At 40.6% G+C, this 26,290-nt stretch overlaps 2 long non-coding RNA genes across 2 annotated transcripts in view; one reads left to right on the forward strand and one right to left on the reverse strand.

The window, feature by feature from the left end:
* Positions 1 to 705: 705 nt before the first annotated feature.
* On the reverse strand, positions 706 to 25,913 carry LOC125328069. The gene is made up of 4 exons (XR_007204525.1): positions 25,828 to 25,913; positions 13,571 to 13,576; positions 11,675 to 11,677; positions 706 to 716 (listed from the first exon to the last, which is right to left on the reverse strand). It is a non-coding gene; the product is annotated as an uncharacterized LOC125328069 (long non-coding RNA).
* Positions 18,849 to 26,290, forward strand: part of LOC125328068 — a 28,439-nt gene continuing 20,997 nt past the window's right edge. The window contains exon 1 of the long non-coding RNA XR_007204523.1: positions 18,849 to 19,149. This is a non-coding gene — a long non-coding RNA (uncharacterized LOC125328068). The remainder of the gene's footprint in view (positions 19,150 to 26,290) is intronic.

Genomic DNA, 26,290 nt, shown 5'->3' on the forward strand with positions numbered 1-26,290 from the left:
ATCTGTGTTAGATTGCTATTCTGGAGGTTCACTCTAGTTCTGAACTTAACTGAAATGATGAAGCAGTCACAGGCTCTGACCCACAATGGACCCTGTGTCTTAATTTGGCATGGCAGAGTGTTTGCTGATTTGCTTTCCTTTGGGTATGTGGAGCCTCACAGTCCAGCTGTCCTCAGCCCTGAGAGCTGTGCTGAGTCCCCAGCTAGGTTAAGGTCATCCTCCCACAGAACATCTCTACCCTCACCTTCACAGATACCCTGATTAATAATCACATCTTTCAAAGATTGGAAGTTCCATTAGGTTTTGCGCATCTTTATTAAAGCTCTTTAAATTCAAACCATTTTGCCAGTAGGTATAGTACATGAGATGTATACCTCTAAACACAGCCCATGGCCAAAACCTTCAATAATCACCTCTAAGTTTTGCTGTCTCATTTAAGAGAACTTTTAACTCTAATAAGAGACTTTAACAAGTTAGAGCCTTCTTATTCCTTTGGCTAATTCCTGAAGTTTGAGACTGATTTCCCTGAGGATTTTCTTCTTGCCACTCTGCCACTTCCAATTCTCTGGATGGTTACAGCAGATAAGCATCATTAGCAAATCAGTAGAGTTTGGCAGGCTGTCTTCATTTTCCTGCTAGGGCAGCATTATGCTGTCACCAATAGCCCATCAGTTTTCTCAGATTTCACAGCAGACACTGAGGCACAGCTCTCATCTCTTCCAAATGAATTATGTGGTCCAGCTGGATCCAGTCTTCTTGGAAGAGCACATCCTATGGCTCATTTTGGTGACTGCAGGGAGGTGAACACCACTGACTCTGCTGACGCTACCTCAGTCCTGGCAGTGATGGAAGAAAATGAAATATAGATGGGCACTTGTGCTGTGCAACTTGGCAGGGCGAGATGGTGTTAAGGGCCCAGGGCAGTGCACTCTGGAAAGCTCTGGTGATGGAGAGCAGTACACTCTGAGCAGGCTCCAGTGGGTTAGTTCTCCTTTCAGGCTGTACACAGTATATGAGCCAAATGCTGAGCTCTTCTGATGTAATCAGAAGTATAGAGTAACAAACCTAAGTAAGTTTATAGCCATATGGAGACTTGATAAAGTCAGACCGAGTATATTGGTTTATACAGATAGCTCAGACTGTCAGGAGAACACTGCATGACTGACAGAAAGCAAATAATATTTTTCTCACAGAGAATCAGTTGTTTGATAAAAAATAAATACTTCCAAAACACACAATACTCCCCACAGAGAATATATTATGTGTCTAGTATTAGTTCAAATGAGCCTAACTTAACAACTGAAAATACTTGTATGACTGAGATGTGAGCAGTAAGTGTTAATGATGTTCAATTCTGCTAATTCGCAGATTAGTTATACGCTGTGGCTTGTATCGCTAAAAATACAGAAGAGATCTTCTCAGTCAGCTTGATGAGGTGGTGGTACATAGCTTCTTGCAATTCTAACAGGCATTCCAGAACAGGATGTGTTTGACATGTGCTTTGCTAAGATGCTGGATGAGCCAGAGGAACCTGCAATTCCCACCTCTTCTCCCGCAGCAGTCCCAGCTCCCACCAAGGTGGCCTCCCTTCATCCAGTGACAGCACAGTGACATCTCCTCTGACAGCGACGGCTCATCGGACAGCTCTGAGAAGGAATGAGTGCAGCAGTTCCTGGAGCTCCAGGAGCAGGTACCACATCTGGTGTGGTGAGTTGGGGATGTCCAGTGGGTCCTTCTGGAGCTTGGTGGCCTCGGGGTCATGGCTCAAAGCCATGGACTTTCCAGCTGTATAAGAGTGACTGTCAGCTGCCAAGGGCTCCAAAATGTTGGATTTCAAGAAAAACACAAAGAAATTGGTGCTTTTCAAGATGGTCCTTCCTGTTAGGACACAGAAGGTGGTTCCCAATGGCAGAAATTTGCTGTCTGCACTTGGGCAATGTCTTAACAGTTGGACCTGGGGACACGGCTTGGGTGTGATGATGGTGGTGTTGGGTTGATGTTGGACTCCATGATCTAGAAGGTCTCTTCCAACCCAGATGATTCTGTGATTCTGTGCCTCATGTTATGATAGATATGGTCACTTCTGGCAACATTTGGTTTTTATTCAGGCACTCAGCTTTGCAGATGCACTTGAGGCAGACTGACATGCGACACAGCTCATGATGTGGTGTGTCTTAACTCTGACCTTTAAACCAGCTGTGTCAGCTCACTGCTCAAAGCAGCTGAAAATATCAGACTGCCTTATAGTGTAGTCCAGATGGGACTCAGATGAGTTTCTTAGAACAGTTGGCATCTCAACTGAAAAAATCTTGCAGATAATCAGAAAAAGATTGAAAGATCAAAATAAAAAATAAATACAGGAGGAAACCTGAAGCCTTTTGCATTTCCCTGACTGTAGTGTATTTACTTTTCTGAGCTACTTCAGTCTGGTTGGACTTTTTTTATTATACTGCACCCCAACCCTAATATGTGTTAAAATACTTAGCTATAAAAAATATATTTAGATATGAAAGTTGTTACACAGTAAGTGCTTAAGACAAATACCAAGGCTGCATGCAGAAAGATTCTGTCTGATTGCCAGGGTTACACATTGTGGAAGCAAAGCTAAATTTGGAATTAACATGAGAGAAATGTGAGCATAGAGAGCAAGGTATTGAAGGAAATTAAAAGGATGATCACATAAACTTGGAAGATACTACATTACTGAAAATATTCATTATGCCTGAGTTTTGTTCTAGGTCAGCATCTAGAGCTTATGCTGAAGCTGGTCAGAGTCATCTGGTTCTGTGAGTATTGCTCAGTCTTGATTTAAGTAATACAAGGTTCCACTGCTCTTGATAAATTTCTGATTTTGTAGATTATTGACTTTGCTCTTAGTTATGCTTGATTATTTTCTAGGAGAGTTTAGCTACGGCTGCTAATACTGTTTAGTGAAATGCTGTCAAATTTTCTGTGTGTCTCTTCCAAAACCTGCATTGTGCTGATACTAAAATGCTCTTCCCTGGCTCCAAACAGTCTCCACTCTCTGAATGGGCACTTTGAACTAATTGTGATGGTACTCTGATATCCCTGGACTGTAACTGAAGATTAGCAAGTTGAAGGCAAAGGGTTTAGGCATGGTTAGATTAAATATAATGGGTAGAATATGACATGTAATAATATTCCTAATAAAAACATTGGAGTATGGGTCTCCACTGGCTATTGAAAATCAGCAGCAGAAAACATGAACAGTATACATTCTGGCTCTTCCTGACTGAAACCATCAGTTCTCCCTAGATCTGTATTATTCATCATGGATAGAGCTCCTCAAAATAAAGTCCCCCAGGCTGTGCAAGTGGTACATAATGAAACCATAACAGTTCTATTAAGCCTACAGATACTTAATTGTATGACTGAGATGTACCAGTTCCTTGTTCACAAATTTCAGTCTGCTTGTACTTGAAAAGGTCCATATAGTGAGTTTTAAATCTGATGCCCATTGCTGCTACTCAACTTGATGCTGGATTCATTGCTCCTATGTGCAAAGGGAAAGGAACAAGAAATAGTGACTGACCTCAAAAATATCCTTCATAATTTGTATATAAACCCTGTGCCCGCTTAGTTATCACTAAATTTCACAGGGAAAGAAATAAGAATGCTTCAAATGGATTTTGTTACTTGAAAGAACAAAACCACTTAGGATTATCTGACTTGGTTGGCTTTCCCTCACTTTAGAATCCCTAGAGCTGATTTTTTTTCAGTTTGTAGCTGTTAGATGATTAGCCTTGATCACTTTAGAAAGCAGTGTAAGACTTTTCACCACAAAGCCTGTCTCCAAGTTTTTCATTCTTTTTTATGTATAATAAAAGCTGGTAAGAACTGCAGTTGAAAGGAAGGAAGAAAAATTATGAGAGTACAAATAAAAAAAAATTTATTCTTTAGATTTTCTTTGCAACACGAGTTTGAAAGAATTTTGACAGAGCATTTAAAGAGACAGGAAATAAGAAAGTGAAAAATGTTGAAAATATTTTGTCCTCCAGTTATTTTTGACACAAATGCAAAAACAAGGAAGAAAACTCGTTTATAAGTTAGAAATTATTTTTTTACACTACTATGCATTTCTTGGTTTTTAATCAAAAATACTGAGGAAATTATGCTGAGCAAGTGAAAGGACTTGCTTTTGTTTTGTTTTAAAACACCTGGGTATTTTGTGTTGCCTGTTGTCAGCATATCACAGAATGGGTCAGGTTGGATGGTAGGGTCCAAGCTCCCTGCTCAAGCAGGGTCATCCCAGAGCACACAGCACAGGATTGCGTCCAGACTGTTCTGGAGTATCTCCAGTGGGGGAGACTCCACAGCCTCTCTAGGCAACCTGTTCCAGTGTTTGGTCACCTGCACAGCAAAGTTTTTCCTCAGGTTCAGGAACATCTTGTGCATCAGTTTCTGCTGCTGCCTTTTGTCCTATTACTTGGCATCACAAGAAGAGCTTGACTCTTCTCTTCTTAAACAAAAACATTTAGTTGGGGGAGAAGGTCTAATAATTGTTTTCACTGTTAAAGGCCCAACAGTCCACCCTGTAAAGGAAATGCTAAAAATCTCCCCCAGTAGGGACAGTTAGTACCTGGCATCTTGATATGTTCAAGGTGATAATAGTATCCAATACCTTAGTTTTATTTGTTGTGGGAAAATGTTACTCCCCAGTATTTTCTTTCACACTTTAATATTTGAAAATTGAATCAATTTTTTTTCCCCTCTTTTGTAAATCAGTATAAAAAGCCTACACTATCCACATTAAAGTTATAACTGTTTACTTGGCTTTTCCTACCCTCTTCAGCATGAATTAGGTGGGCTGAAACAGGCTTGCTGGGTCTGGATTCTTGTTAGATATCACTAGATAAACAAGGTCAGGTATGCTTAGCATTTGATTAAGATGTAGTTAAAGAAAGTGTAGGATACGCTAAAACTTTACTAATGTTGCGGCTTTTTTCTCTTATCAGTGTAATACCAATTCCCCAGATGACTGGAGAATATACTCCACAAGACACCAGAATGCTGAGGTCAGTAATGGCAGGCTCCAGATGAGCACAAACACTACCTCTCCTTCCCCAAGAACAGAGCATTAGCTTGATGCATGGGCTCATTTCTAAGTTCTGTAATTCTGTCCTGCTTGTCTGCACTTCCCACTATTTCAATGGATCACAGTGTTGTTTTCCCTACCGTGTAACGCCCTGGGGAGTGGCAATGGGAGCTATTAAATGGGCTGTTGCTTTTCATCTCTGTGGGAGCAACATACTAGTTAGATGAAGTTACTTGAGAATTTATAGAGTGCACTGGAATCATTTGAGAATGTAGAACTCTCAAGTATTATAAATATTTTTGTAACTTACTGGAGTCTGACATCTCTGATGGAATTATGATTATTTACAAAAAAAATCTACAAAACAATATTTCTCTGAATTAGTCTTTGCTCTTAGTTCCAACTTATTGAAACAGTACTTTGTCACAAAATTTTATTTTTAGAATTTCTAGGCTTTTCCTAGGGTGATACCAGTTTGTACCTCTGCAGCCTCTAACACTGTTGTTGTTCCTCCTCTCGAATTCCTGTACATCTCCAGCCTCTGCTAAAGCTGCATGCAGGAGACGTTCAAACAAATTACTGACCAGACTTCTTGAGGCAACGTGTCTGGGCTTTTTGGGTTTAAGATAATATCTTTTTCCCTTAGGTTTATCCCAAAAGATGAATGACTCTTATATTTCTCATTTTTCTTGAGGTTGATTATAGTCGGTGTTGTATCCTGGCGGGATGGAGTGGTGATGGGAAAAATGTGCTGTGAAGTGCAAGATACTAACTTTTTCTCTACTGATTTCTAAGATATGCCTAAACTGATGCAAACAAACAATAGTCGTCCTCTCCAACCACTTCCATCCCCTCTCCCTGTCCTTACTATCACTAGGCTTCTTCCTTGGCAGCGTGTCAACTGCTTCTCAGTGCCTGTGAGCAGCTTCAGGCACTCCGACAGTGAAAGCACTGTATAACCTCCCAAACAGCCTGCAGGTATCCTGGCTAATCCAGCTGTGGTAGAGCTGTAATTTCCAATATTGTCAGCAAATGCTGGGAAGTGCTTATTGACTGAGAGTTAAATTGTTTCAAAGCTCTACAAGCTGTTCAAAACCAACTTCTGACCTGCTACAGCTCTGAGTGTGGGAGTCTTAGCTGTGTGAGTGAAGGCTGAAGTATACGAGCATGTGAAACAGTATTTATAAGGGAACCCGTGTATTTCTAAAATAAACAAAAGTAGCCTAGAACATTTTCTGAAGACCTATCCCTAACCCAATGTCTCATCTATATTAATGAGCATCAGGAGCTGAAGCCATTTTCCTGTGCACTTTGTGCACTGCATTAAGGAAGCTTAGCCAGTGCAAGCAGCTAGGCTGGAGTGAACTACTGGCCATCAAAAAGATTTAAGTTGCTTTAAATAGAGTTGTGGGAATCTGAAATACTTTAATCGCCTAGCTTGCAGCAAAGCTTTTGCAGTGTCTGGATTTATTTATACTCTCCTCACATCCTCTAATGCAAAAGATAATGATAACATTCCCTTCTACCACACTAACTTTACGTAATTACTGTACAAAGCTTTTTGCACATGTCCCCAGACTTAAAGCATGGTGACAGGACTGCCTGTACAGAACAGAGGATCTGTTCGCTAGAGTAAATAGGAGATGAAGAGTCAGTATTAGATATATATTATATGAATAAGCAATATGTGTAAAACAATTACTGTTGTGAAAGAGTAGGTGGTTCATTCAATTTTAAAGTCAAAGAATTTGAAACTATCCATTAGCTACAGCATGGTAGGTTTTTCCTGCCCTTAGACAAGGGTAATGACGAGGTGGAAATCCCCTTGCCATGAGGAAGGCACCAATGTATTTGATAGACATTACATAATAACTGCCTCTATAGTATCCACCACAAACCTTGTTTTGGGTATTTCAGTGACCTTGTTGAGATCCCAACTTGTGGTGTTGTATTTCCCACCGATTCATTTATTAAATGCCTTTCACATTGTCCCCCCCCCACTTTCCCTTGCCCTAGCGCTGGTCACTCCCTCGGGTTCTCCCTATCAGTTCCTGTACCCCAAATCTGCCCATGTACCGCCCCTGAGAAAACCCCCTGCGCCCAGATCACAAGGTCTCTCTGCTCCTGGGAACTGCTTGAACAACATGAAGTAACATTAAAGGTCCTCAGAAGCCCTCGTGGAGAGACCCTTCTCACCTCCTTTGCTATCACTGTGTTGCTGAGCTGACAGCTAGTGGGAGCAGGTAGGCAGGGCCGTCCAAAAGGACTACAGGAGGGCGAAATGGCCGCACTGCCCTAAGCAGCCCTGCTGAGCTCTCAGGGAAAGCTGCAGCTTGCTAAACTAAACCTAGCACTGCAACACCGACTCAGTCGCTTTTGTCGTTACCATGATTTGAACTTGAACTGCATATTTGCCTGATACAGGAGAGTGTGGGATGAAGCTCTGATCCAGCTTCAGGGTCCCAGTGTTGGAACTCTCAGTAAAGCACACACTGCCCTGCATGTCCTGCTCCAAAACATGGACTGCTGAATTTAGCAACAGGCAAATATGGATGAGGAGCTCTTTGTCAGAGCATTAATAGGCCTTACAGGCCCCAGCCTACCCAATTTGTGGTCTCACTCATCCCACCAACAGCCCATGTCAGCCCCCTGGGGCTATCAGCCCCTGTCCCTGTGATGCCACAGCCCTGCTCTGCTCAGCTGTGGGTCCTGCTGAGCCAGGGCTGCTCCTGGTGTCCCCGGTGTCCTGCCTCTATCTGGGGCAGTGGGATCAGCCCAGGCTGCCAACCCCTGCTGCCTCGGGACACCCCACACCACAGGGAGATGTCAGCTATGGCTGCACCCCACCATGTCCTGTCAGTCCCACTTCCAGCTCACACTGGGCTTTCTTAAAAAAATGTGAAATGCAGCTGGGTATTTCTTTTTACCAGAAGGGTCAGCATAAAGCACATTTGGGAATACCCTTTCACGCATTACATGCAGGGAGATCTCCCTGTAGGATGAAAAAACTGTTTGTCCTGCGGGGCTGGTCCCAGTCTTAACTGGCATATCTGCATTAAATTTCAAAACCCCCAACACAGCTGATTCCTCCACATATCTTTTACTTTAGTGATCTTTAATTTAAGTTTTTCCTTCATTTATGACATCCACAAAAGTTTGAACTTTTAATCCCCAAGGGGCGTCCTGGATTTAGACATGTCAAGGTCCTGCTGACAGTGTGTTCCGGTTTGGCCAAATACAGAAATATATCCTCTGAGAAATGGCAGGTCACAACCATCCCTTCCCCCACCAGGTTTGGGAAAGATAAGTTTTCCTCGAAGGAAAGTGAAGGAGATAAAAACTATTTATTTAACAAACACACAGGAAAAGGAAGATAATGCTAAAGTAATAAAATCTTTCACCGTGGAGAAAAAAAACCTGGGAAAGTGTTCGAGTCCTCCCTTTGGTCTCCTCGGAGCTGGGGCTTGGCCCAGGGCCAGGCCCTCTGTGCTCGGTGGAAAGTCCTCCCGATGTGCTCTGATATTGAAGCAGCCCAGCAGAAAAGGGAGAAAATCTGAAATTCCAGAGAAGGAAAAAAGTTCAACTCTCAGTGTGTCTCCAGAGAAAAGAAGCTGAAAAACTGGCCAAAAGCTGACTGGAAAAAAAACCTGCAAGCCGGGTGCTTCCTCGCTCCCCTGCCACAGCTGGAAAAAAAGTCGCTATCTCTATGTGACCTTGAACAAGCTGCAAACTGCTTTGAAAAAGTTTTGCTCAGCTTTTCCTTCCCCCTCTCAGGCTCAGTTTGAAGGCATAGAAAGGCACAAGAATTAATTTCTGGGCATAGGGCAGCGATATGGGATACACATCATAAAGTCACCCCAAGACACAGTGAGGGAACAGCTGGAGTTACTGATTGTCTTGATCTGGTCATTTTTTGTGTGGCCACCCAGGCCTGTTAGAGAGCTGCCAAGTTGAGAGAAGAGAGCAGACTTTCCTGCACAAGAAATTTCTGAGATTTTGCTGCTTCTCTGAAGTCAGAAAGCAGAGAATAAACAGCTTAAACAAAGGCTCATACTGTTGAGGCTCTTTGTGGACCAAATACAGATTTTCTTCTTTCTGCAAGGAACAACAAGTTCAACAAGGAGCTTCAGCAATGTGAAGAATTACTCAGCAGGAAAATTTTTTTTCGTAAGGGCCAGTGAGAAAAAAGACTGGATTTGACTGATGTACTTAAAGTTGTATATCATACTTCTGGTAAATGCAGAAGTGGAGATGAAACTGTTGTGTGGATTTCTGACTTCCTTTCCCTCTTCCCAAGATGGCCTGGACAATTCATGCAGCTAAGCTGGTACTCCACATGACTGCTTTGCTTTGCACACAGTGTACCATGCCCTGCTCTATCTCAGCTCATGCTAAACTTGGTTGATAGAAACGTAATGGTCCAGGATCTCTCTTCATGGCAACTTCCTGTAACATGCTGAATGGTAATTTGGTATAAAAGAGATCAGTAAAATTCAAGTGAAAAAAAAAATGGAATACAGATTTGAATCTTTGTACTGAAAATCATGTATTTCCAGATATTTCTGTTATGGCTTCAAATTTCATGATTTGATTTTGGAAGACCCCTTCTCCCAAAACTGATATTTTTTGCAACTTTTCTGGTGACATTTTATCCCATTTTATCAGTAATTGAGACCTATCTATTTCCTAGAATTTTTCTCAATGTCTCAGAGTTGTGTTAGGTTAAGAGAATTTTAAAAATACAGCAGCTAACTGCTTTTCATACAGCTATAAAACCAAATGTAGTGTTAGAAAGGATGAATAGGACCCACATTCAGCTGCTATTTGCATATTAATTTGCCGTAAAGAAATAAAATTTTATATGCACTTGCAATAACAGGCAAGCGTGAAAAAAGGTTTCTTAGATTTCCTGTGTTTATTACCCTTTAGCCAAGATTTTTAGAATATGCAGTGCCTATGTGCAAGATACAGCAGGTGGGCTTTGTGTTTATCATTAATCCTTTTGAAAGCTGGACATTTGGAGTGTCCACAATTAAAAAGTCTCAGTGTTGTCTTGTCTATTATTATCTGTTTCTCAAAATGGCAGAGGTTCACAGAATTAGTATAAAGAAAGCAGTTGAACATCTGTTGGTCTGATACAAACTCAGACCAGTAAGTCCTTCCCACACAGAAGCAGCCATCCACATTCCTCACAGTTCTACACAAAGTTCAGATAGTTGGGTCTTTCAACGACAAATGAAGTTAGAATCAACAGCAGTCACTGTCTTGCCTGACCCATCTGTTTTTGTTCGCCATTCAGTGGAAAAAAAATTAAAATGGCATTGTAAAGGCCTGATTAAAGTACTTCTTGATCTCAGGTACCTGAAAGCATCCAGGGCAGATGCAGCTTCTGTATTAGTGTGATTTCATCAAACTGATAGTTCTTCATCTGGAAATTGGCACAGGTCTCAGCTTTGTGTCTGTGTATGCACACATGCACATTGCATCTGCAGCGTTGTAATGCAGTTCATTAAGCATTTGCCAACATTTCTCAATACCGAGATCATTAATTTGGGACCATGAACAATAAAGAGGTAAATCATGGCTTAAAAGCCACACAGCATGGTGTGAACTGCTTAAAATGTCCCTCTTAGTGTTTGTTCATTTGACATAATACTGATAGAAATTCTCAAATATGATCTATACCAGAGAGCAGTATTAGGGGTATCACTATAAAAGGTAGATTTCTTATGCTACATTTTTATTCAAATTTATTAAAAGGCCTGAAAATTTCAAGAGCTTCTGCATAATGTATTAACATTTAAAAGCCAGATCAGAATTCTGTCTGTTCTTAGTGCATTGAATGACTAATGGGATGAAAATCAGGAAATGGGGGCTTTCATCCACATTTTGCCGTTTGTTTGTACAATTTTTTAAAATCTGTTTGTTCCTTAGTTTCTCTAAAAAGAGGAACATGTAACTTGTCCATATTTGTAAAGTATTTTAATACATCAACTAAATTTGGTCCATCGATGGAAACTTATTTATCATCTCTTGTTCAGTGCCGGCTGCTTGTGGACATTTGCAAAATGGATTAATCAGATGCAGGTGAACTGGTGCATTTGTGAGATTATTTCTGTTCAAGAACTAATTAAAAAACCTCAAAATATTTCTGAAGATGTGTTCCGGTTTGGCCAAATTTAGAAATATATATATACTCTGAGAGAAGGCACAACCACCCCTCCCCCCACCAGGTTCGGGAAAAAAAATAAATTTTCCTCGAAGGAAAGTGAAGAAGATAAAACTATTTATTTAACAAGCACACGGGAAAGGAAAATAATGTTAAATGGTAAAATCTTTCACTGTAGAGGAAAAACCTGGGAAAGTGTTCGAGTCCTCCCTTTGGTCTCCTCGGAGCTGGGGCTTGGCCCAGGGCCAGGCCCTCTGTGCCCGGTGGAAAGTCCTCCCGATGTGCTCTGATGTTACAGCAATCAGGCAGTCCAGTAGAAAAGGGAGAAAATCTGAAATTCCAGAGAAGGAAAAGTTCAGCTCTCAGCCTCTCTCCAGAGAACAAGGAACTGGAAAAAAACTGGCCAAAAGCTGATTGGAAAAACTGCCAGCCGGGTGCTTCCTCGCTACCCCCTGCCCCAGCTGGGAAAAAAAAAAACTGCTATCTTTATGTGACCTTGAACATGTTTCAAACTGCTTTGAGAAAGTTTTGCTCAGTTTTTCTTCCCCCTCTCAGGCTCAGTTCAGAGGCATAGAAAGGCCAATAATTAATTTCTGGACATAGGCAGCGATATGGGATACATATCATAAGGTCACCCCAAGACAAGATGTTGAAAGAAAAAATAATGTAAAATTTAACGAAGGACTAAAGTCTCTAGAGTGTAATGAGCAAATCTTGAGGAAGATAAAGACAAGTTAAATACACGTGATAAAGTTGATCAGTTTCTTTATCTGTAGACTGGGATTAAGAAAATTAATGGCTTCCCAATAAAGCAGTGAGAATTCAGTCATAGCTACCCTGTATGTCAAATATGTAAACAAATTGATAATCGTCTCTTTGGGTTTTTTTAAAGTCACAATAAGATGGCAGTAAGGAACTGAGACTTCCTTTAAAAAAAAAAAGTGGCTTCAAATGCATGCATATTTACAAAACGATTATTGGCTCCTTCAGGTGATTTGTTCCCCTTGATATCCATGACAGAAATTAGGTAGACTTTGCTGGAAATAGGATCAGATTATTTTTATGATGCATCTAAATCTAATGATGTTGGTTTTTGGAATTCATATGGGAAACAGTTGGCAGTACTCAGACAGATTTATGGACCCTGACAACACCCAGATGTATACCAGGAACAGTAGACAAGCAGCAGAGACTGCAAGTGAATATATAATGAAAGTCAGAGGATACAGTTCCTGGAAGTAATTGAAGACATTTGGATGACAATCCAGTGACCTTCCTGCCATTGGTTCCTTTTGACAAGTGGCAGACATCTGCCTCCTCTCCCTCCTGCCACCTTGCTGTATGTCTCACAAACATGCATTGAGCTGTAGAAATGGAAGTTTCAGGGAATTCCAACCCAATCCATTTAGGAGTTAACTCATGAGGCATGTGCATTTCATTACAGCTAGTTTCATGTAGTGATAATGAGCAGCCATGTGGCATTGCAACTTACTCCTTATTTAGAGCATAAAACAACTTTATTCCTGCAAGGGCAGAGCCAAATCTTCTACAAGTAAACAGTCTGCACATTTCAAATGAGCTGTTTCTATAGTTCTAGCACTTTATAGTAAGAACCGAATAGCATAATTATAGGTAAGGAAGTGGTGATGTTGGGAGGAGATGATGCAAGTGTTTTTCAGTAAACAGGCAGAGTTGAGAGCTTGCATCCTCCTGCTGCCGGAGCTCCACAACATCCCCTGGAGCCAATGAAGGAAATCTTTAAAACATAACACACGATGAACATATCCTAGACAAAAGCATGTAACATAAAATAGACTTCAAGTGTGCCTGGCCCATAATTAGCTTAGGAGATGTGGACAGGAGTCCTCTGACTGGAGCTCAAGGTTGGCAGATGGCTGCAGCCATGTAAGTAGCTCTGAATAGATTACTTTGGAAAATGAAATCAAAATCAGTAAGAAGTAGGGAGCGACAGGGTGTTTCTCTTTTTTGTTGCAGCAGCTCTGGTTTAAATTGATAAGATAGCTCTACTGAGCTGTTTTCTTCCTTTCACACTGAGGAAAATTTGAGGAAGGCTGTTCTGTGGGCCTGCACAGGTACTATGGGGTCTTGTCTTGTATCCAGTAAGAAATATTTTAACAATCACTTGCTCCTGCACCATATATAGAAGAGATTTTTGTTTATTTGATAATACATATTTATATGGAGAGCATGAAACTAGAAACTGGTATTTGGACATGTCTCAAGATATGCTATGTAGACAGACAATGTAATATATTGCATAAAATGTTGCACCAGTTGCACTGCAATCCACGGTACTCCTCTCTGGAATTATTTTTTTGTGTCACCATCTCCTGTCTCATTAGTAAGAAGTTAATATGAATATGTTTATAATATGCAGAAGGGGCTTTTCGGTGGTGTGAAGCAATTATGTATAATCCACATCACACGGGGCGTTTAGCCAGCCAGGGTTGTAGGCAAGTGCCATATGTAATTCCTCAAGTGCATGATACATCATGGCTTGAGACCCGAGCATATTTCACCGCACACATTGCCCATCCGTTTCTTGTTTTTATCTGTGGTTTCTGCGTGTTTCTCATTGCAAACTCTCTGCCTTCTCTTCTCTTTGGGAGTCACTTTGCTGATTATGGCTACTATCAGCACAACCAAGAGTGGAAATGATGCCATATCCTCATTTAATGTAAAATTGAAGGTTATGTTTCTGAGATTGATCTGTTATTATGATGCCCAAAAGAATTCTGCAAACCCAAGGAACAATACAGCTCCTTTGTTAGCAGACTAGAAAGAATAACCTTCAAAGCAGTTGATGAAAAGGATAATTTTTCCTCTCGTCTACATTTTCAGATGTCTGGTATATTCTACAAGCTAAAGAGATAACTGTTCTGGTTTATCTGCCTATTTATTTCTCTTACAAATTCCTCTTTAAGAAAACTTTGCAGCTCATTTGAAGGTTTATTACATTATGAATGACCGAGTGATTATTTGCTTCTCAATCACCAAATAAATCCAGGAAAATGGACCAAACAAATAGGACTATGACATTTTAAAATTGAATTGCTTCAAATTGAAATCACAGTTGGATTTCTGCGCGGAGTGTTCCACTGAATCTTCAATAAAATACACTTTGTGGGTGTGCGTGACTGAAAAAGGTGATGAGTTACCATTGCAATCTTGGAGACAGAAGTCTCTAAGCCAGTAAGTGTGTGATGAGTATTTTCTCCTAAGATACTGGAAACTAAGACTCAGTTCTACTCTTTTCAGCAAGATCAATCCCATGTTTTCTGGTTTTCCTCCTCTCTGTGCAGGTAAGCCTCTGACTGACCTGTTTCACTTTGCATAAATAATTAACCAGTTCCTGAATCTGGGATTTGAGGTGCTTTCTTGAAGGTAGAATGCGATTTTTGCAGTCTGACTCCATGGCTAGAAAATCTTGTATCATCACCAGCATCAGCCTCCCAGCTGTGCTGTGGATGTAGCCATAGAAATCTGGCCAAAACTATCTAGCAGGTGCACTGGGCATGTAGGGATCTAGGGAATGGCTGCAACACTTGTGCTTATAATTATCTTAGTCATGAACAGTTTGTGGTCTAAAAGACACACATAAAGCTAAGGCAACTGGAAGACTCCAAACTATTATATGGTTGCATACCTCCTGTGTGTTGTCAACTCTTTTTCTGTGTGAAAGAGTTGGTCATTTGATTTTGTGAATAGTTGCTAACACATATAGTGGAGGAGGAGCTCTGAATAATGAGAAGTTAGAGATGCCAGTTACCGTGAGAATATGTAGCTGCTTCATGCTTGAATAGCAAAGGCAAAAAGAATCCACTTTGGCTCTTCTCCCCTGCTCTGTAGGGCCCCGCCATCACTGACAGTGACCCATGGAAGTGCAGAGCATTTATTACCAGTGAGCAGGGGTAGTCCTGGCAGGAACCAGCAGCACTTCTGGTACCGCTCTTTGCAGATTACTTTGAGATGACTAGTAAAGGTTCCCAAGCCATACAGCCCTGAAGGAAAGTGATTATTACAGTTACTTCATGTTTTCCCTTTTGAGAAGACCACAAATGGAATCTCAAGAACAAACAATCCCTGGGTATTGGTTTGGGTTTGCTTGGATTTTTAAAAACATTTGGGTGTTTTAATTCATAAGGAACTGTCTTTATTAGGTAATTTTTACAGATTTGGTGAGTGCAGGGAGGTACCTATGTTTGAGATTGCTGCTGATACTGCCAATGATACCAGTTTGCGAGGTACAAGCTACTTGAATGGAAGAAAGAAATGTTAATGGAGTCTTACTTTGCAGTTTTGAATGGACTTTATATTAATCATAGTATTGACTTTATAATACTTTTCTGCTAAAACTGTCTTGTACACTTTTAAAATCAGGTTCAAGGAAAGTACAGATATAATTGGAGAAAGAGTATTATAATTAATACCATAATTTCAAAGCAGTTAAAAGAGGCTAGATTTCTGGATCAGTTTGACTTAGATCTGGACGTTCCATATAATACAAATACAACTCACTTTTAGTAGAAAGATAATTGATAGACCTCTGCTTCTCTCCTTTTTAAGTCACTATTATATGCTTTGCAATAGGAACTACATATTTGCTGAAATTTTAAAACTGCCGCCACTCCTGGTTTTGCCAGAGGCTAAATATGTTTGCTTTCGAACACACTTTGGAACAGTACTTTTGCTTGTCAGGGTGTCCTTAGCTGTAGTTTGAGAATGATAGCATCCTTTTATTTCCGTATTACAAAAAAAATTCCTTAACATTGATTGCACTCAGGCTGAAGGTGCTGTGGAAATGCAACCCTTGCCACAGTCATGCTAAGGGATGGATGGTATTTGGTTCTGCGCATGATGAGGTTTGTGCATTCTAAGGCAGGACACAGTTCAAGACCTGTCCTCTCAGCTGGACTTGGCTGTTCTTCCTCATCATCCTTTCCCTTCAGGAGTGCTTGGTTGTGAATCCCAGTCTTCAGTCCCAGTCTGTATCCCCATTTGCAGCAGAGGAAATGTAGCACCCTGAACTCAATTCTTGCGTTCATGTGTCTAAACTACTTCAGTGAGTGTGCCTTTACGTTCCTTGCTAATTTATTGGTTACCATCAGCTCCTTTTCTGGTATAGTGTACCGCTGCTAGGGGAGAGAAGTAGCAAATCTGAGACAATATCAGCCAAAGACTCCAAATTTTGTTTTGCTACTTCGCTGCACAGGAACAAGACACAGTCTTGTTTCAGACAGTGAAGGTATCTTGCAGATGGAAATCCAGTGCTGGTGATACACTGTATTCTTATCCTTAGCTGAATTTTAAATACATGGCATGTCAAAATGTAAGTATAAGCAAGATCTGAGACTGCTATTATTAGGTTTTTAAGTCTATCTCCCAAGTTTGAGTTCAGTGCAGGACAAAAGATACCCAAATCTAAATATATTAGTGTTTTACTTGTCATCGATGTAAATGTTAGACATTTTCAGAGTATGGGACTGTGCATCAGTACAAGTCATTAGCTGTAAACTCCTTTACTTTATGCAGTGTCATTTGCTGTGGGATTTGCATACATTTTTCTAATGACTCTACCTGTCAGCTGCCATGGTTTCTGCAGTATTTTCATGTTTCACTGTTCAGAGTTAAGAAGGCTTATGAGATCTTGGATCATTTATCAGTATTCAGTGTGGAATTTCATTATTCCAGGATGGATTATGGAGGCACAAACTGTTACTCTAACGGCTTCATTGCAAGTGACTAACATTGTCTTATCAGGGACATTTTGTGTAGCTGTACAGTTTGTTTAAAAAAATATGATGTGGGGTGTGCAGTGGACAAGATACCAACATTTGTTTTATTTGTATTCTAGGACACAAGGGTATTAAGGAGAAATGAAATGGCAGCTGCAGCTGTTGTAGGCGTTCCCCAGAGGGATAGAGCTAATAGGATATATGTCTTCATCCACAGCTGAGTTAATTTTGAGAGCAGAGGATGAAAAATGAAACTAAACACATACCACAAAATCTTGGATAACGGGGGTGGGAGGAAGTAGCCACCCTCACTAATCTGTGACATCATTGTGATAAAGAAGGGAAATCTTTCCACTAGAAATCCTAAAAGAGAAGATTTTTTGAGGCAGCTGAAGTATTAGTCTGTCTGAAAAAAAGAACATTTTGTGGAACCGTATATCTAATGGGCAGTGTTTAAAATCTGCAGATATTATACATATAGATTACTGGAAAAGCGTTGCTCAGAAACTTTAAATCTTTTATAGGCCTGGCATCAAAGGTTGTATTTTCTATGTTTATGCTGTAGATGAAATGTGGTGATAGCAGTACGAAGCCACAAAATCTACAAGAGAAATTTAGCCTTTAGTCAGGCCCTAACTTCATTCTGACTAGATATATATTCTGCCTTTCTTCAAATATGGTGTCATTTTTTTAATGGAGCAGAATGCAACTTTTCATTTTTGTCTTTGGGAAGTTTTCAGCCTGTCTCCTAGATCTCAGGGTTTATTTCTCTCTGGAAATTTGCCAGGTGCAATACTGTGGAGAAAAATGCCTCAAACCTCTCTTTAATCTTCACTTATCTCTCCCACACAAAGAGCATGATTCACAGCAAAATGCCCTCATGTGCAATGATTTCTCCCCTGCACACTGATGGACTTGAAGCTGCATCTTTTCTGGAAATTCTGACAAAAAATTATCTCCCAGAGGGGCAGATTCACAAGCAGGGATGATGTCATGGGTGCTATGTAGGCAAGACTCTGATTTACCACTTGGTACGCTAACATTACACAGAACAGGTTTAGAAAAAAGCATGTCCATCTACAGCTTGGCTCTCTGAGGCACAGTCAGCCTAATGCACCATTGAGTTCCTCGAGTTCCTTTTTTAAACAGACTGATACTTAAGGAGCACAGCAACCTTGTCCTCTAAGGTTTCTTACTACAGGATTTCCTTTTTATCTCCATGGTCTGCCTCTATAAACCTATGGAAATGCCATGTTCTGCAGCATTCAGGTCTTTACAGAGACCTGTCCAAGTAGTCTTGGGCAGAATCAAAGCAACAGATGTGTTTCCAGAATCAAATGGTAGTTGATTTTGTGAAGTATCATACATTCCATTTATTTGCTACGGTGAACAAAAAATATGTGCTCATGCTCATTTGATCAAACTATGGGGTTTTGGTTTTTATTTTCATTTTTCTGAAGCATCAAAAATAAGTTGCATTGATTCAGTAGCCTTTTGGGTCAGTTTTCTTCTTCTGTTTTGTCCCTGAGGAAATAGTGTAGAAACTGGTGCTAAGTGCTTATGGAAAGAGAGGTCATGCTGGACCAGGAAGCTCATCTTTTCCTTTGGTTCCCTTCCAGTCTTGGAAATGTACCATGCTGGCTAATAGGAAAGTCTTCCCTTGATACAAACATTTTCCGTTCATTTTTTCCCCCATCATTGTCACTTTCCCCATCAGCATAATTCACTGTACTAATTACAATATAATTAGTTATCCTAATTTCCATATTAAACCCACATATATTTCCTTCTGTTCTGCAGAAAAAACCAAAAAAAGATATGCACCTTAAAAGTAATCTCTGAAGATCTGAGGCAATATTCTAATGGATCAGCAGGTACAGCTGCAGAGCAGGGCTTACCCAACAGGGAAAAGAGGGGGCGTTTCTGATTTCACTGAAGCATGCGCAGAGCTGCTCTGCACCATGGAAACTCTTATCTCAGTCCCTGCAGTGGAAGCAGTGAAGGATGAGGTTGTTTAAGTGACACAAATTATCTCTCCATTGGAGTGTGGGGTTGAATTTTTCAAGCCCAATGATCAGAGGTTGCAGTAGCTCGGCATCAGCACCAGCTCCTGCAGCAGTACTTGACACTGCATGGACAAAGCCTCCCAGATATACACACTTTCCAAGGTAACCACTTGTCTTTCTGCAGGTGAATCTTTGCAGGGCAAGAAGGCAAGGGAGAGAAACAACCAAGCAAAGAGAGAGAAAGCAATCAGTAATCCTGAAATGCTTTCTTTGTGTTCTGGTAAATTGCCTCTTGAATTTAATGGGGCCAAGTCTGGATTCTGGGTAGGAAGAGAATTGTGCCCAGATATCTGAATGTAAAATTCAATGTACACGTGATACTGAATTGAGAGCAACATTTCTCATCATGCTGCAATCCCTGTTCTTAAATGTTCCTGTTTAAAAGAAGGATGTATCAAGATCAGTTACTGATATAGCACCCTGCTTGGTTCAAGTTATTGTTTTGTTAATTCACTGTAGTGAGATAATGGGAGATCATAACAAACCTAGCCACTTTTAGCACCTCAGGTGCTTCTACTGTCCATTAGACAGACAGGTAATTGACAGTGACACAGCAGTGTCTTTGAACAGGGAGCTACTTGTTCAGGTTAAAAAGCACTTTCAAGAGAAGGAGTCCTTTGATAAAACCTACTAAAATTAAGATTTTTTTTTTCCCCTTGGGAGAATGGAGGAGCTCACTCACCTTGCTTCATTTCCAGTGCCACACTGGCTGTGCTGTGGAGGCCAGGAACTCTGTCAAACAATATATTCTACAAGACTGAGCCAGAGCAGCCATCTGGAGTGAAGGTGTAGTGCTGGCAGAGAGGAAGGTGAATCCTGCTAAATACTCATGAGATTCTGTAGGATATGGGAAGAAAAGTAGCAGGGCAGAGAGTGATTTGAGCCTGAATGTGATCAGTTCTCTACTTTCCCCCACTAATTGCTGAATAATTTGAGCAAAGGTTTTAAAGTGTGAGAGGTTTGGGCGTCTTGTTGGGGTTTTGGTTTTCATTAGCTAGTGACTTTATAAAATAACATTTATGGTTAAAGCAATCAAGAACTCTTGTCAAAATTGCTGTGCTCTGCTACTGGTTCAGCCATTGGCTTTGTGTGTGATGGTGAGCAACAAAACCCATTGAATACTTCAGGTTATTCATAATAGTTATCATCCTGTGAATCAGGATAATAATACAGTACAGCTTCATTATGACGAGGCTTTACTCAAAACGAGAATTGATTATTTACTCAAACCACATGCCTGGTGAAGTAATCCATATGAACTTTTTGTTTTAAAATAGCCTTCATATTATGTTCTGTTTAATGTTTTGGCTCTTCCTTAAGGGAAAATATTAGCGAAAACTGTTGTAAAACTGATTAACTCCCTCTAGTATATTTGGTGATAGCTACGACTTTCATAGATAGAAATTGTCTTTGTGCTCATGGCAGGAGGAATCAGGTGTAGGTAAGCACATCAGCTGCCACATTTATCTAGTGCTTTTTCTGCAAACATTTTTTCAAATGACAGTAACCCAGAATTTTAGGGAATGATTGCCTTACCAAATAGGGCAGCATGATGAGAATGGAAGTCTAGAACAAAACCACTGATACTATGGATCAGCTGTCCACACTATACACTTTTCAGGGGATTTCACTCCAGTCTACTTCTAGATCAGTCTTGAGAACTGAGTTCCTGTTAGTGGTTCATCCATTATCTTCCAGAATTCAGGTTGTGTGTACCAAGACATTTTTCTGATGTGACCAAAACCACAGTAAAGTGAGTATTGCTAAGAGTTCCCTTCCAAAGTGCCCTCCTGATCTGACCTTAAAGACTCGTGTAGATACACCCTTCAGTTGATACTGAATTAGCAGTAAGTATTTGTGGAACATACCCATAAGAGGACTGCGCCTCCTCTGCTAAGTGTAGAGGAAGTATCTCCAAAAACAGCCTCTGCACTTTAAACCTCCTCTAAGGCCTCTGAAGCAGAGGAAATCTGCATTTATCTGTCATCTCAGTTAATTCAAACAGCAGTTATTTGGAACAAATCGTAATCACTCCTTCCCGTAATGAACGCAGATATTCAGATCGCCAGATGGATCTGAATGAGCGACAGCCTAATTATGGCTTACCAAAATAATAATAAAAAGCTTAAGTGGAAATATTTCTGCCCCTCATCTACAGTTAGAGTTAAAAAAGGGCAACTTAGGGAAATGTTTTGAGGAATGAGACCTCAGACCACTATGTAGCATTTGAGCCATGGATTCCGCCACATGGACCCTTAATATGGTGTAGCAGAAAAGTGTGATATTTGTATAGAAGGTGTATGCTACAGAATTATCTGTCATGTCCAGGTATGCTCAGCCTTTATACAATTTCCCTAAAAGACCTTTGACTCAGTAGCCTTAATTAAAAGTACCTGCTCATTGACTAATTGCTAGTATTGTATTCAAAACTCATCAATTTTCATAGTGATAAATAACCAAGACCATTGAACCAAGAGTATTCATGGATTATGAAATATGACCCTTTCCTAGTAAGTGGAGCTACAACTGCAGTAAGCAAAATGTCTTGGGGTTTGTTAGAAATCTGCGCAAAATCCAGTATTGCTAATGGCTTTGCACCTTCTGCTTTATTTGTCTGATTTGACAGAAGGTTTGTTTTCATTGCAATGATGCGGTTTCTTAGCAGCTTCTGTTGCTGTGTCTGCTTTAGATGAAAAATATCTGGTTTCACTGGAAATTCTTTATCTTATGAGAGGTGGGGAAAAGCAGTACAAACAATGGGCCATTGAGTGTCTGTGTGTTGGTGAACTGCACTGGAACTGCACAGAATAAGGACTTCAGAGAAATACAGGTTTTTTGGTTTTTTGGGTTTTTTTTGCTAACTTGTTAAAAATATTATTCTGAGAGCAAACTTCCAGACTGATCCAGGCAATGCATGGAATAAGAGTCAACGAGACAGACTGAATATTCCAAAGAGTTTGGGGTTTTTTGTAAATTAATTATCTGTATCATGAATCAAAGGTAATAAGTACATCTTCAAGGTGCTAATACATAAGAAGGCTGTATCTAAATGCAATACTGATGTCTATGAGATGTAACTGTGCATAAATAATTAAATAATCTCTCTGTCTTGTCAAGTGGTGCATGTATTGCTCTTGGCCGTATTAACAATACAGAGGATAGAGGCTAGAGGCTAGAGGAAACTGCTGTTTCTGGATAGCCCTGCTGTACTTCTGAACAGGGGGAGCTTTCCTCAGTGGAGATACTATCACATGCTCGTCTCAGCAGACTGTCTTTCAAGCCTCAGCAATCCCTAAGGCTCCTCAACAAGAAGGAGCTGACAATAAAGCGCTGGTTTCTTAGGTGAGCTCTCTTTCTGTCTTTGCTATCTTACCTGCACATGTTAACTGTCCTGCCAATGAAGGAATAATTCCTTTTGTATAATCCAGTTTCAGGTGCTGTCTAGGTATGGGAAGTTGCTGGTGTATATTTAAGGAAACCAAAATGTCTTCTCTGTTCTAAGATGGTAGAAAGAAATAATGAGTCATCATTTCTCTCTTCTGTTAAACAGAAGTTAAGAACTTCTGACTTCAGGGGTTCACAAAGACACAAAAGTCTTACCTTTTTTTTTTTTACTTTTTTTTTTCGTATTTCTAATTTGTTCTTTTTATCTTAGTTACATGACAGCTTTATGCCTCGGGCTCCTTCATGTCTGTAAAACAGCTATAAAAAGATTGCAGTCTAACTGTTCTCATCAACAAAAATCCCTTTCATCAGATAAATTACTACCTTGACCAATCCTCTGAATGACAGCCAGCATCCTGGGAGCACAGGAAGGGGGTGAGAAACATGGGGATGTTTGCAGAGGTAGGGTAGATTCTTCATATGATTTATCATCTGCCTTGCCTTGCTGACATTGCCCTCTCCATACTGCAGAAGCCAGCTCTACTCCAGTTTGACTAACATGGGATATAACATCTTGAGAGCCCCATATCACAAGGTCACAGTAGTAACAGACACAAACCAAGAGCTTCTTTTGTTTCTCTGCTGTGCTTCTCAGAGATGGAAACTTTTGGTAATAGAGCTTTTCTGCGATATACTAATGCTTCAACATCCTTAGGACAGTGCAAGGAACAGTGAAAATGCATTGTCTATAGCCATAACCAAAATCCACGTCTCAGAGGAATTCTCAAAAATTATACATTTCACTAAATGATACACTTCCCTCTAAGAACAGCTTCAAGTAAGGAGACTAACGCTGTCCACGTTATTAACTGTTGTCTTCCCTGATGGAGGAGACGTTCAGATTTTTGCCAGGAGAAAAAAGGAGGCAAATGGGACTTCGTGCTTCTCAGTCTCCAGATAGGTGGTCATTAATTCTTATCTAAGGAGTACAAGCCTGTGTACTCTGTGTACTTATCTAAGGAGTACAAGGCGTGACCTAGACATAGCATAGAGCAGCTAGAAGACAACTTATCAAGATTTCACAGCCTTTTTAAAGGTAAATTACCCAATGAAAACTTAAAACGCAAGATATTTTCACTTTTTTACCAATGTCCAACAAGTTCCTAAATCACGTAGACAGGAACTGCGGAATTCTTTATCCAATCATCCCAAACTACTTCTACTGCAGAATATGGAGTAGTAGAAGAAGAAGAAGGTTTGGAGAACAACAACAATCCTCCATTTTAATTTTTTTTGCTTTTATCTATTTACTATGCAAATAGACATAAAAACTCTAAATTTTTCACCCTGTGATAATCTTACATAATATTCTATCACCTAATTCACACCATTGTAGATTCAAATTCTTCCCAGAGGCTAGGCAAATTTTCCCATGGACAAAGGCCAAAACCAATACTGTCCTGGGGGGGGGGGGGGAGGGTGGTGTGTAAAACCCTTCAAAACAGGCAGAGAAATAGTCTCTGCATTCTGGGTTCCCACAGAGACAATCATGCTCCTCTTGCAGTTCTCCCCAGTTTCCCAGTCCTCAGGCATAGCAGCTCAGGCCCACATGTCTGCTTGTCAGCCCTCTTCCCTGCAGTTCTGTGCCCCAAACTTGGGGGGAAAAAAGGTGAAAAAAGGGCAAATGAGCTCGTCAGCTCAGTTTCCATTTGGGAGGTGAAAGAAGGGCAGAGGAAGGGGAGCCCTTATAAATGAATTTTGGTTGGCAGTGTTTGTGCTGCTGCTGCACAGGGAAGGTTCTACCAGTTCTTCCTAGGCTTTATACTTCAGTGGTGAAAAATTGCTAGAGGTCAAAATACGTAACTGGAAAGCTAAGCCTGCAAGGGCAGAGGTTTAGTTGTGAGGTGCACTGTGGTACTTGTCCATCTGTACTTCAAGAGGCTCTAGATTTTGAAAAGCTATAGGTGTGATTCCTTCTGATGTTGGACACCCCCACCATATCTAAATGAGTTTGGAGGAGAGGTGAAGCAATACCTTATGACTCATTATCCAAGTTTAGGGCAATTTGACCATGATTGATCATTTTTAACACCCTTTGCAATGTATACTGTGATGCCACTTCAGGTTCACCAGTTGTTTCTCACCCAGTGAACTGTAAAGTTCCTGATGTTGGAAGATCTGTGCTCTCTGGTTGGCAAGACGCACTCTTGGGAAGGCACTGGAAAATTCCCATTGTAGCAGCTGGGGGAATCTGGGGAAAGTATACAAGATTTATTTGTCTCAAAATTTGTAATGATGATGCATTTCTATTCCCTGCATTCCTCTACAACCCTATCATAAATTGAAAATGAGGGTGCAGTAACAGTTATTGACTATTTCACTACATATCTTCATGTAAACAAGAAAAAAATGTACTTCAGAAACTTTGAATAATAAAAAATGCATGTCATTTATTAGCTATTCCAATGAATCATGTTGCTATGAGTTCTGAAAAGGCATAAATTGTCTTCTTGTTTAAAATCAAGTATATTATCATATATGAGGGCTTGTTAGTATCTGTGAGCACAGGATTTCAAATTGCTTTATGAAAAGGAAGTGTTGAATCTTCATAAAAAATCTTCAAGGTAGGCTGCTTTTGCCAGTTACTTTGAAAGGAGAGAAACTGAAGAGGGCCGTGCAACTTGCTCATTTGCTTAAGTCTGAAGAGAAAGACAGCACTTCTGCTTCCTAGTCTTCTATTTTGACCATGTGCATTTCCAGCAATTTTAAAGTCTGGTCTGCTGTACCTCACTAACATTCAGGTGTTGTCCTGTCTTAGAGATCCAGAAGGTTTAAGTTAGGGCATGGAAATTCAACTCCCAGGTTTAGTTGTGCTGTCAATTTGTGGAACAGTTGTGGGTCAAAACACTTCTGATCCTTGCTCTAGAGCAGAAAGCCAACCACATCCTGGGCTGCACCAAAAGCAGCATGGCCAGCAGGTGATTGTCCCCCTCTGCTCTGGGGAGACCCTAAGTAGAGTACTGTATCCAGCTTTGGGATTCCCAACACAGGAAAGATTTGGTCCTGTTGGAGCAAGTCCAGAGGAGGACCACAGAGGTGATCAGAGGTCTCAAGCACCTCTTCTCTGGAGACAGACTGAGAGAGTTGGGGTTGTTCAGCCTGGAAAAGAGAAGATAGTGGGGACAGACACCTTATAGCACCTTGCAGTACCTAAAGAGGCCTAAAAGAGAGATGGAGAGGGCCTTTTGCAAGGGCAGGTAGGGATAAGGACACGGGGTAATGGCTTTAAACTGAAAAATAGCAGGTTAAGGCTAGATACTAGGAAGAAATTCTCTATTGTGAGGGTGGTGAGGCACTGTAACTGGTTGCTCAGAGAAGCTGTGGGTGCCGCAACACTGGAAGTATTCAAGGTCAGTTTGGATGGGACTTGGAGCAACCTGATCTAGTGGAAGATGTCCCTGCCCATGGCAGGGGGGTTGGAACTAGAAGATTTTTAAGGCGTCTTCCCCACTCGGAAAAAGGAAAAGATCATAGTAACTAAGACCTTAGGGATAGTAAAATGGTATAATGTTAAGCAAAATTATGGTTTTATAACAAGGTGTGACAACCAGCAAGACATATTCGTGCATAGAACTGCTATTAAAAAGAATAACCCTGAAAAATGCATCCCAAGCTTGGGAGATGGAGAGGTGGTGCACTTCAAAATTGTACTAGGTAGAAAAGGGTTACAAGCATCGCAGGTCACTGGGCCTGATGGTGTTTCTGTGAAAGGCAGTATATATGCAAAAAATCGTAGTCATGTTAGACAATATCTCCATTGTAAGCCCTCCCTACAGTCTCCCTTTCCTAATCCCACCTT

Source organism: Corvus hawaiiensis, chromosome 6 (genome assembly GCF_020740725.1).
Source record: "Corvus hawaiiensis isolate bCorHaw1 chromosome 6, bCorHaw1.pri.cur, whole genome shotgun sequence".
NCBI classification, from domain to species: domain Eukaryota; kingdom Metazoa; phylum Chordata; class Aves; order Passeriformes; family Corvidae; genus Corvus; species Corvus hawaiiensis.